The 12,464-nt window shown below is 32.0% G+C and overlaps 1 long non-coding RNA gene across 2 annotated transcripts; it reads right to left on the bottom strand.

The window, feature by feature from the left end:
• Positions 1–417: 417 nt before the first annotated feature.
• Positions 418–11,445, bottom strand: LOC132734738 (uncharacterized). 2 transcript variants are annotated; one of them, XR_009626363.1, is made up of 4 exons: positions 7,624–7,780; positions 5,959–6,027; positions 727–798; positions 418–473 (listed from the first exon to the last, which is right to left on the bottom strand). It is a non-coding gene; the product is annotated as an uncharacterized LOC132734738 (long non-coding RNA). The 2 variants fall into 2 exon arrangements; XR_009626362.1 differs by lacking the exons at positions 5,959–6,027; positions 7,624–7,780 and adding an exon at positions 11,371–11,445 and having other exon boundaries at positions 419–473.
• Between the last annotated feature and the right edge of the window lie 1,019 nt (positions 11,446–12,464).

The following is a 12,464-nucleotide window of genomic DNA, read 5'->3' as shown; positions in this document are numbered from 1 at the left end:
TTAAGAAACCAGTTTGACCTCCACTTGTAAGTTAATTTTATACCGTTTTATGGCGTTGGACAATACTAGCTGATGCAATTTCATAAAAAAAAACACTTAATACAGAAATCGGTCTCCAGTTTTTAAAATTTCTTTAAATCAAATGATACCGATTAAAGTATTTTCAAACAACTATACAAAACTCATCCGACCCTAAACATGGACAGACTGATTATTCATAATTACGATCGATTAAGTGCATAAGATGCTCGTAAAATTTCAAATTTCATGGCGGTGTTGTTGCAGAATCTTTTTTCCCAATTTTGTAGCATACTTTCTAGTATCAAATATATTTGAAATAGATAATTAAAATAACATTTTTTTTAGAAAGCGGATGTGCATGTTGTCATGTTGCCATTATATTAAATTTATTCACATACCGTATTCTTGTGAAGAATCAGGTTCGTTTTCACCAAATCTTGTATGTCTAGTTTCTGCATGTGTAATAGAATAATATGTTACGTATAATGGATTTTATGCACCGGAGATTATGAAACTTTTTTAAAGAGACATTAACTGTTGTACGAGTTGCTTAAAAATAATAAGGTATTATTATATCCGAAAATCATATACAGCGACTAATGATAGGTAGAACATTATATTCCATATTTTTTAAACTAATTTTAGTAACACATTTATCGGTCAATTATAGTGCATGATTTCGTCATAACTAAAGAAAAATACAACCTGTTGTTTGTAAAGATGCTGCTCTGTGTGTTCCACTTTCAGCATGTTCAGTTTGTGAAGTAACTTTGTCCCCTGAAAAAGACAGTTGTTAAGCTCGTCTAATAGTTTCTAACAGTTTAACACCATTTAGTAAAGATGTGCATGATGGGTTTTTCTCTCTCAACTTTTCATACAAAATGTTTCAGAAATATCTTTCATTTTTTACGGATTTCGATTTATTTAATTTTATAAAAGAAAATTTTAAATATACATCCTTCTTTGCGAGAGAGATAAAAATGGTGACAAAAATCTTATATTACGAAATACTATATTTCAAAGCGATGTATTACACATAATATGGTGGACGTCTAATTTTTTGTAAATATTCGATATATTTGTCATAATTATTTGATTATTATCTAGAATTATCAGCGACGTTATTCCAGTGACGCCTCAAGAAAGAAAATATCATTTAGTTGATGATGTGACTTTTAAAAATTCGTTTCAAAAAAGGAATCCACTTTATTGTCACCGTCTACTGACATTCATCTTTGTCAATACCTTCCGAACCAGAACATTTAAATTGGTACATATGAATACCAATTTTGTAAATATTGCAGGATATTGTCTTCAAATATAAATGTTCAGATAATAAAAAAACCCAAAAATAATCGTTATATAACATAAAAAGAACGTTAACGAAATTTGAACGAGACGCAAGCACACAGTTCTAAAATATATCAATGAAACTTAAGCACCTATTAAAGTATGTTTATAATAGATATTTAATTGCACTTCTGCTCGTGAGCAGGAAAGTCTCACTAGCAGGTACATGGTGTTCTCAATTTGAGTTTAATATGATAAGTATGAAAGAAGTTATTTCAAGCCATTGAATACTAAAAGCGACAAAAAAGAATACTAAAATAGATGCGCCCTAAAGTTCTATTACAGGTTAAAGTAAAGTTCCTGATACTTAGACACATATAGAGTCAATACATGAAATGAGATGAGATAAATTAGCTCAATATAGGAGTCAGACAACAAACTATGATTACCTTTTTTTTAATTTTTATTTTTGTCAGATTTGTATTGCTTTCGAGTGATCAGTTATTTTTAGAATTGTTAACTATTGAGTAAAAAAAAGTCTCATATTTAATACAGGTAAATTCTATCAATTTGATGGTCTTTTAAACTTGATGATAACTTATTATTCAGATGTGGAAAAGAAGCTTCTAAATAATATTCAAACGCATTGATAACTTGTGCATAGAATTGAAGAATTGCAGTGCTTTTATGACTAAAAGATGATGTCTAGAAGGAAACGGGCGGAATCATATAGCCTTAAAATCTTAAACATGCTCTGTGAATAAAAACAGTACATTTGTATGTTACAAAAAAAATTCTGACAACAGTATATAATAAATAACACATGGGTTTGTGGGTTGATATTTTTACTGTTACTCACAAACCAATGTGTTATTTATTTTATTACATCGAACAAAAATACTGTGATGATCTGAAATTGTCAACTAAATCTAACTGTAACAAAAATAAACCAAGATTAACAATAACTAAACTGTCCTTACCTCTTAAGTTTTAAGTGTAGTTTAGGCCTATTTAGGACTATTTCTTTTTTATTCTGTAAGCAAGTGATGATTTCGACTAGTCATTAACATACAAAATAAGCTGTGTTTCATTTAGAAAACAAAACACTAATCCATTTATACAGTTATGATCTGTGAAATCTGATCCTTCTGTAATATTCTTCGCATAATTTTTGACAAAATAACGATGATATCCTATGTCTGTCCATCATATCGGTAACGTTTCAATGATTAAAATTGTGTAATAATCCTTTGTTGCATGCTAAAAACGTCTGTATGTTCCAGTATGACACATAATTATTTACATTGCAATTACATCCGTTGAAAACGGATGTTTACTTTTTGACTACTCAACAAAAAGATCTTTTATACGCGAAAAGCAATCCATGATGCAAACAACTACTAGTAAATTTTATGGATGTCATAGTTACTCCAGAGAAGATGGTGATGTCCTATCGTGGTGAACGTCGAAAACAAGAATGACTCGAGAAAAAATAACGGACATTTAATTTCATTTTATTTAGAAAATAGACCACGTGACAGATCTTATACTGTTAAAAAGAACTGTTACCTATGTTACAGTACAAAATTCTTAATAACGTGGTACAATTTCATTAATATTAAGAATACCTCACATAGGCCTATGCGAAATTATCATTTCGAAAAAGTGAGGGGTAATAATTCATAATATGATTAATCAAATATTTCCATTATACATAATTATTGCTAATTTCTTTACAAAAAACAGTAAATTGTTTTAATTGATTACAATTTTTGTTTTTAAAAATGTTTAAAATTTAGGCAAGTAAAATTTGTTACTTCTTAGAATTACTATGAAGACAGTGGATATCGAGGTACGAAGGTGATTATGCTGAACAAATTGTCGACCTGGAAGGTTATGCTATAAATTTGGGAAAAACAAGTCACAAAGGCAATTTCAGGTGAATAAGGAGGAAAATATCTTGAATTATGTCACACATTTTCATGTAAATATCACAGCATTAATGTTTCTATTTTTCGAAAGAGACACTGAACATATTTAACATCTTTAAGAAACCTAAATTTTCAAAATAGATCTATTTCAGATATTCTTTTCTTCTCAATAGTAACAGACGCAAAACACGGTACTAAAACGTTTTGACGAAGGCAGACGCACGCTAGACGTTTCTGGAGATAAGAAATGCACGCTTTCAAACGCACGATAAACAAAAAACGATTACATGAAAAACGATAGACGTTCAACGCTTGTAAACGATGCACGCTTGAGAAAGCGTTTTATCAACCGCACATTTCCCTATATACGCACGCAAGATATACGAAATACGCACGCACGAACGCCGCGTTTTAGATTACCGAAACGTTCACCCTATTGTATACTTCTTTGAATTCTAGGTTACATTTAAGAAATAACAGGCTTATGTGTCATTTAATTGTTTTGGACCTCATAATATTCAAGATATTTACAATATTGCTAATAAATGTTCATACTTATATGTTCATAGCAAAACACACCAAAACGTCCATTTAAACACATCACCCCAAGAAGAATTCAAAATACTTTCATATAATAAGTTTTAAACTGATGTTTTTCTGATAGTGAAAACAAAAAAGTCTTGTATCATAGTTAATCATCAAACTTAGGTTGAAAAAAGAAATAAAATTCTATTAACATGATTATTTAGTCCACTTTGTCCGTTCATTCTATATATCTCTCCGACCTAAAACCGGTAATTATTCTTATCTTTAATCAGTTATTTTCTTAAACAGTCAAATACTTTTTTTTCCAGCCGTTGATGTCATCATTACGTTCATTGTAATTACTTATTATGTTCAAAAACAAATTGGGTGATAGATTGAGAAAACAACATGATTGATAGTTAAATTGATATTATGTTTATTTTTGAGCTGTCAAATTGAGCTGAATAAGATATATATTTAAAAACAAATATGTTAAACGTCTTCATTGACCAATAACTGATAATGAAAAATATAAAAATGTCTAAAATCAAAAAAAAAGACTGTCCCACACTTTTATCATTTGATTTATACATGATAAAATTCTGAAAAATTTTGATAGAAATTCAACATGAAAAATTGGTTATTGTTCATTTTTTATGCATAATAAAAAATCTCAAAACTTTGTGGCAAAGAGTTAAATTCTGTTCTTTACCAGCGCTTGAAAAAGGCATGATATCATTTTCACATATTCTTTTTGTCTTATTTTTCAAAGGAGTCAAAAACCTTATTACTGAATCTTTAATTTCACTCACTTTCCTCTTATATTCATACATAAAAAGAGATTTGTATTTATAAAAAAAATGAAAAATGTCAAAGGGAAACTGTTTAACGCGGCTAAACAAAAGTATTGAAATAGAGAAACTAAGAATCCCTGAAGAAAGACCAAATACGGCAAAATGTTGCAGGATCGGTTTGGTTGAGCCTGTTCTGGAAAGTGCAAGTTACCGTCCACGCGCCCTAGCACCGGCTTAAGCAGAATTCAACATTTAACATGAACTGGTAAAATTTTGAATTTAGAAACATCCGCAGATGTAATCATATGGCGGTTATCATGGAACCTTCAATGTGACTCGTAAGTGCCATTCCATGAAAAGCGGCATATGGTCCCCAAGTTAAAAATTGCCTGTGTCCTAAACGAAAAAACAATGGGCGGAACTAAATAAAATGGAATTCTAAAAGGGGATCAGAGGTTATGAAGCCTGCGTCCTGGTGCCAATTCATAATGTTCTATAAAAAAAAACTCCTACGTAGGAGATTAAAAAGCCTTATTAGGAGTTTGTAACTACGTAGGAGTTAATAAGTCCTACGTAGGAGTTTATAAGTCCTACGTAGGACTTTATTACTCCTACGTGGGAGATAAAAAAGCCTAATTAGGAGTTTGTAACTCCTACGTAGGACTTACAAACTCCTACGTAGGACTTTATAACTCCTGCGTAGGACTTTATAACTCCTGCGTAGGAGTTAAAAAGCCTAATTAGAAGTTTTAAAGTCCTACGTAGAACTAACAAACTCCTACGTAGGACTTTATAACTCCTACGTAGGAGTTAAAAAAACCCTAATTAGGACTTTATAACTCCTACGTAGGATTTTATAACTCCTACATAGAAGAACACTTAAAAAGTCCTACGTGGGAGTTATAAACTCCTACGTAGGACTTTTAAACTCCTACGTAGGACTTTAAAATTCCTAATTAGGTTTTTTTTTTATCTCCTACGTAGGACTTTATAACGTAGGAGATAAAAAAACCTAATTAGGAGTTATAAAGTCCTACGTAGGAGTTACAAAGTCCTACGTAAGAGTTATAAACTCCTAATTAGGCTTTTTTATCTTCTACGTACGTAGGACTTATAAAGTCCTACGTAGGAGTTATTTTTTTATAGAAAATGTTAAATTGGCACCAGGACGCTTCCGTATATCACAGATAAGACGCCAAAAGACAAATTTAAAAAGCAGGCCACATATCCTAAGGGTGATTCAACAGTATTCAAGTGTGGAATACTGGAACCATCCAACAAGAAATTAGCCGAATATAAAGAACTAAATTAACACAAGCACAACAAAAATGTCGTGCTGAACGATCTCTTCAAGGATCGTAAAACCGGTAATTATAGATTTTTGAAGTCTTACTTACTGTAAACATCTACATCAGTCTCAAACCCCATTATAATTAATGGTCTCTTCTCCATTATCTCATATACAGCTGAAAAGAAAATGCTTGAATGCATATAACAGACAAAATATGTTACTGGATGCAGTGACAATCATGACTTGTATTTCAGACAATCGTTTCTTTTAAATTTCACTTGAAAGACTTATTATGCCTCACATATGCTGTCAATTTTATTTCCTTAAAACTTTTTTTATTTTTAGAATCTTGTTACAGTTTCCAAAACTATTATACATATTTTCTATATACTAAATGAAATAAGTATTTATGTTAACACTGTTCACTCTGTTTTAATTATTCCATTTATTTTATTTCATTGTAACAAATGTTCAATTTGTGATCCACGGGCATAGCAGATAATTCTCATTGCCTCGAACAGCTTTAAAGTGTCATAATAATAGTAGATTGCTCCAGTTTTTAAGTCAACTAAAAGTGTAAATTTATCGCTTTCGTAATCGGCGTTTAAGGATGCTTCAGATTCCAAAGTCCATTATTGCTGACTCAGGACTCTTTGGTATCCATTCCCTTTTTGGTTAAATACTTGACCCTACGTTCTTTGAAAAAACAGTGACAACTAATTCACTATTTAAGCGGAGATACAGACGCAAAGAACTTGTACGTCTCTTCTGAATTTTCTTGTTAGGTAGCTTATGTACACTTTAGTTTTTGTTTTGGTGCATGCGTATTATGTTTCGGATGACCTTATCTGTAACAGTAGTACGTTGCCTTTTTCACGTTTTCACGTGGGAATAAAACCTTTGGAATGTTGTACCCCGATGAAACAGTATACCCACTTTTCGTTTGTTCTTTTTACTATTTTTCTGTACAACATGTTTTTCTTCAAAAGGCCGTGCACGATGCCTTCTACTAAATCACTAATTCTACGTCTTACCATTTTGAAGTTTGTAACCGTAGATAACACAGTTTTATACATTTTTAATAATTTGCACGGGCAAGCTCTTGAAATACGTGTAGGAAAATTGGTTTTTAAAATGTTCTCATACAAGTCACCTCTTGTACATTATTTTTGCTGATTTGCTGCTTCCCTCAGTGTTTAAACAAATAACATGCTCCAAATTTATTTTTGAAACATTATTAAACACATTTGACATTTCTTAAGAAATCAACAATATTGAATTCTGAAGTGTCTTAAGCAGATTGTTGTAAATTTGGACTGGATAGATCTAAAATTAACAAATAATTTGTACGGACGGGGTGCAGGGGCGCTTATAAGCGTATATTCGCGCCACAACCCGCCGTTTTATTTCTTAAATCTCGCTCTGTGCCTCCGTTAATAAGCGTGCTTTTACTCCGCGCGCCCGTCATTTAAACTTGTTCATTCTCGACTTTTCGCTTGGTGGGATTGCGGGGCGAAAACACCAATGGCACAAATCAGCCATCATAGATCTTCGTTATCATTGAATTTCTTCAAAACTTGGTACAACATTTTAATCGATGTAATTTAAGGTTTCAAATTAATGGAGGCATAAAAACTCATATCCCTTTTCTAACGCCGAGATTTATTTTAAGTGTTTTAACAATCTACTGATATATTATAGTTGTCTTATTTTTGTCTTTAAATATGTCAAACCAAGTAAAGAACATCAATAAATTTATACAATATCATACCTGCAGATGAATCAAAGGTAACAATGGCAAACCGTTCTTCAGAATTAACAGTCACAGCCACAACATTTCCGTCACACTCAATTGTCTTTTCTAAGAATTTTTTTCACCACAACGCTATTCATATGTACATTTACATTGCTAATTTTAATCATTTTTGGCTCTTCAGGTAGTGTGTCACTTCCTATTAAGTACATCAAAATTAAAAATTCTAGTAATGTTTTGCTTAAGTAATTATGCAAGAATTTGTAACAGAGTTACCAACGTCCCCCGCGTTAAGGAAGTTTTACATGAAACACTAAATTGTGCTATTTCAAAAAATTGAGAAATGGATCTTGAATTTCAGTGCATAATTTTGTGCTAGATCTGCACATGCCAGTAACAATACGTTAATTAAACAAATATAACGGAAAAACTCCTGTTTGTCAACAGAAATACGTGTGTATATTTGGAATCACTTTTTCAAAGCCATAAAATGTGACAAAATACAATATCAATACAGGATATGGTCTGTTAAAGGATTTATTTCGTTTCCAGTCATCAATCAAAGTATGTGGGTAATTCACCAATAACATTTTATTTGCGTGTGCCTGACTTGGCATCATTCCCTGTAACAGACTATTTTAGGCTTTGACATTTAAGTGTGACCTGGACATTTGAGGTAGGGGGCATGGCAATGTCGTCTTATTATTGTTTACAATTGTGCCATTCTATTTTAAAACTTGATTGATGGAAAAAGTTATATACCGCACGCAAAATATACATGTAAAGCTTAGGAACTCAAGTGTGACCTGACATTGAAGATAGGAGTCTAGCTGTTTCATATGACATATGGTCCCATTATTGAGAACTTTTATGCCAAGAAATTCAATATCCCTTGAACAATTAAAAATATAGACTGCGCACAAAATATACCCTGTAAAATACCATGTTAAGTTTTGACCTCAAGTGTAGCTTTGACCTTAGAGATAAGGGTCCGTATATTGTGCATGACACATTGTCTTATTATTGTTTACATGTATGCAAGGTATTTTCAAAATCCCTTGAAGGATGAGAAAATTATGCACTGGAAACAACATATACCTTATAACAGACTATGTTAATCTTTGACTTCAAACTGTGGCATTGACCTTGGAGGAAGGCGACTTGTTTTTACGCATGACACAGTGTCTTCTTTTGTGAACATTTATTCCAAATAATTTCAAAATCCCTTGGTCTTTGAAACAGTGATAGACCGGAGACAAAACATACCCTGTGACAGACTATGTTAATAATTGACCTCCAACTTTGACCTTGGCCTTGGAGGTAAGCCACTTGTTTTTGTGCAGGTTATATCGTCTTATTTTTATGAACAATTGTGTATTTTCAAAATCTGTTTATGGATAAGAAAATTATAGCAAGATATACGAAATACGCACGCACGAACGCCGCGTTTTAGATTACCGAAACGTTCACCCTATTGTATACTTCTTTGAATTCTAGGTTACATTTAAGAAATAACAGGCTTATGTGTCATTTAATTGTTTTGGACCTCATAATATTCAAGATATTTACAATATTGCTAATAAATGTTCATACTTATATGTTCATAGCAAAACACACCAAAACGTCCATTTAAACACATCACCCCAAGAAGAATTCAAAATACTTTCATATAATAAGTTTTAAACTGATGTTTTTCTGATAGTGAAAACAAAAAAGTCTTGTATCATAGTTAATCATCAAACTTAGGTTGAAAAAGAAATAAAATTCTATTAACATGATTATTTAGTCCACTTTGTCCGTTCATTCTATATATCTCTCCGACCTAAAACCGGTAATTATTCTTATCTTTAATCAGTTATTTTCTTAAACAGTCAAATACTTTTTTTCCAGCCGTTGATGTCATCATTACGTTCATTGTAATTACTTATTATGTTCAAAAACAAATTGGGTGATAGATTGAGAAAACAACATGATTGATAGTTAAATTGATATTATGTTTATTTTTGAGCTGTCAAATTTAGCTGAATAAGATATATATTTAAAAACAAATATGTTAAACGTCTTCATTGACCAATAACTGATAATGAAAAATATAAAAATGTCTAAAATCAAAAAAAGACTGTCCCACACTTTTATCATTTGATTTATACATGATAAAATTCTGAAAAATTTTGATAGAAATTCAACATGAAAAATTGGTTATTGTTCATTTTTTATGCATAATAAAAAATCTCAAAACTTTGTGGCAAAGAGTTAAATTCTGTTTCCTTTACCAGCGCTTGTAAAAGGCATGATATCATTTTCACATATTCTTTTTGTCTTATTTTTCAAAGGAGTCAAAAACCTTATTACTGAATCTTTAATTTCACTCACTTTCCTCTTATATTCATACATAAAAAGAGATTTGTTTTTATAAAAAAAATGAAAAATGTCAAAGGGAAACTGTTTAACGCGGCTAAACAAAAGTATTGAAATAGAGAAACTAAGAATCCCTGAAGAAAGACCAAATACGGCAAAATTGTGAAATGTTGCAGGATCGGTTTGGTTGAGCCTGTTCATGGACGGTACTGGAAAGTGCAAGTTACCGTCCACGCGCCCTAGCACCGGCTTAAGCAGAATTCAACATTTAACATGAACTGGTAAAATTTTGAATTTAGAAACATCCGCAGATGTAATCATATGGCGGTTATCATGGAACCTTCAATGTGACTCGTAAGTGCCATTCCATGAAAAGCGGCATATGGTCCCCAAGTTAAAAATTGCCTGTGTCCTAAACGAAAAAACAATGGGCGGAACTAAATAAAATGGAATTCTAAAAGGGGATCAGAGGTTATGAAGCCTGCGTCCTGGTGCCAATTCATAATGTTCTATAAAAAAAAACTCCTACGTAGGAGATTAAAAAGCCTTATTAGGAGTTTGTAACTACGTAGGAGTTTATAAGTCCTACGTAGGAGTTTATAAGTCCTACGTAGGACTTTATAACTCCTACGTGGGAGATAAAAAAAGCCTAATTAGGAGTTTGTAACTCCTACGTAGGACTTACAAACTCCTACGTAGGACTTTATAACTCCTGCGTAGGAGTTAAAAAGCCTAATTAGAAGTTTTAAAGTCCTACGTAGAACTTACAAACTCCTACGTAGGACTTTATAACTCCTACGTAGGATTGAAAAAAACCCTAATTAGGACTTTATAACTCCTACGTAGGACTTTATAACTCCTACATAGAAGAACACTTAAAAAGTCCTACGTGGGAGTTATAAACTCCTACGTAGGACTTTTAAACTCCTACGTAGGACTTAAAAATTCCTAATTAGGTTTTTTTTTATCTCCTACGTAGGACTTTATAACGTAGGAGATAAAAAAACCTAATTAGGAGTTATAAAGTCCTACGTAGGAGTTACAAAGTCCTACGTAAGAGTTATAAACTCCTAATTAGGCTTTTTTATCTCCTACGTAGGACTTATAAAGTCCTACGTAGGACTTATAAAGTCCTACGTAGGAGTTATTTTTTTATAGAAAATGTTAAATTGGCACCAGGACGCTTCCGTATATCACAGATAAGACGCCAAAAGACAAATTTAAAAAGCAGGCCACATATCCTAAGGGTGATTCAACAGTATTCAAGTGTGGAATACTGGAACCATCCAACAAGAAATTAGCCGAATATAAAGAACTAAATTAACACAAGCACAACAAAAATGTCGTGCTGAACGATCTTCAAGGATCGTAAAACCGGTAATTATAGATTTTTGAAGTCTTACTTACTGTAAACATCTACATCAGTCTCAAACCCCATTATTATTAATGGTCTCTTCTCCATTATCTCATATACAGCTGAAAAGAAAATGCTTGAATGCATATAACAGACAAAATATGTTACTGGATGCAGTGACAATCATGACTTGTATTTCAGACAATCGTTTCTTTTAAATTTCACTTGAAAGACTTATTATGCCTCACATATGCTGTCAATTTTATTTCCTTAAAACTTTTTTTATTTTTAGAATCTTGTTACAGTTTCCAAAACTATTATACATATTTTCTATATACTAAATGAAATAAGTATTTATGTTAACACTGTTCACTCTGTTTTAATTATTCCATTTATTTTATTTCATTGTAACAAATGTTCAATTTGTGATCCATGGGCATAGCAGATAATTCTCATTGCCTCGAACAGCTTTAAAGTGTCATAATAATAGTAGATTGCTCCAGTTTTTAAGTCAACTAAAAGTGTAAATTTATCGCTTTCGTAATCGGCGTTTAAGGATGCTTCAGATTCCAAAGTCCATTGTTGCTGACTCAGGACTCTTTGGTATCCATTCCCTTTTTGGTTAAATACTTGACCCTACGTTCTTTGAAAAAACAGTGACAACTATTTCACTATTTAAGCGGAGATACAGACGTCTCTTCTGAATTTTCTTGTTAGGTAGCTTATGTACACTTTAATTTTTGTTTTGGTGCATGCGTATTATGTTTCGGATGACCTTATCTGTAACAGTAGTACGTTGCCTTTTTCACGTTTTCACGTGGGAATAAAACCTTTGGAATGTTGTACCCCGATGAAACAGTATACCCACTTTTCGTTTGTTCTTTTTACTATTTTTCTGTACAACATGTTTTTCTTCAAAAGGCCGTGCACGATGCCTTCTACTAAATCACTAATTCTACGTCTTACCATTTTGAAGTTTGTAACCGTAGATAACACAGTTTTATACATTTTTAATAATTTGCACGGGCAAGCTCTTGAAATACGTGTAGGAAAATTGGTTTTTAAAATGTTCTCATACAAGTCACCTCTTGTACATTATTTTTGCTGATTTGCTGCTTCCTTCAGTGCTTAAACAAATAACATGCTC

Source organism: Ruditapes philippinarum, unplaced genomic scaffold, assembly GCF_026571515.1.
Source record: "Ruditapes philippinarum isolate M1 unplaced genomic scaffold, ASM2657151v2 ctg1278_1_1_1_1, whole genome shotgun sequence".
Taxonomy (NCBI): domain Eukaryota; kingdom Metazoa; phylum Mollusca; class Bivalvia; order Venerida; family Veneridae; genus Ruditapes; species Ruditapes philippinarum.
This window is presented reverse-complemented; position numbering and strand designations above follow the sequence as displayed.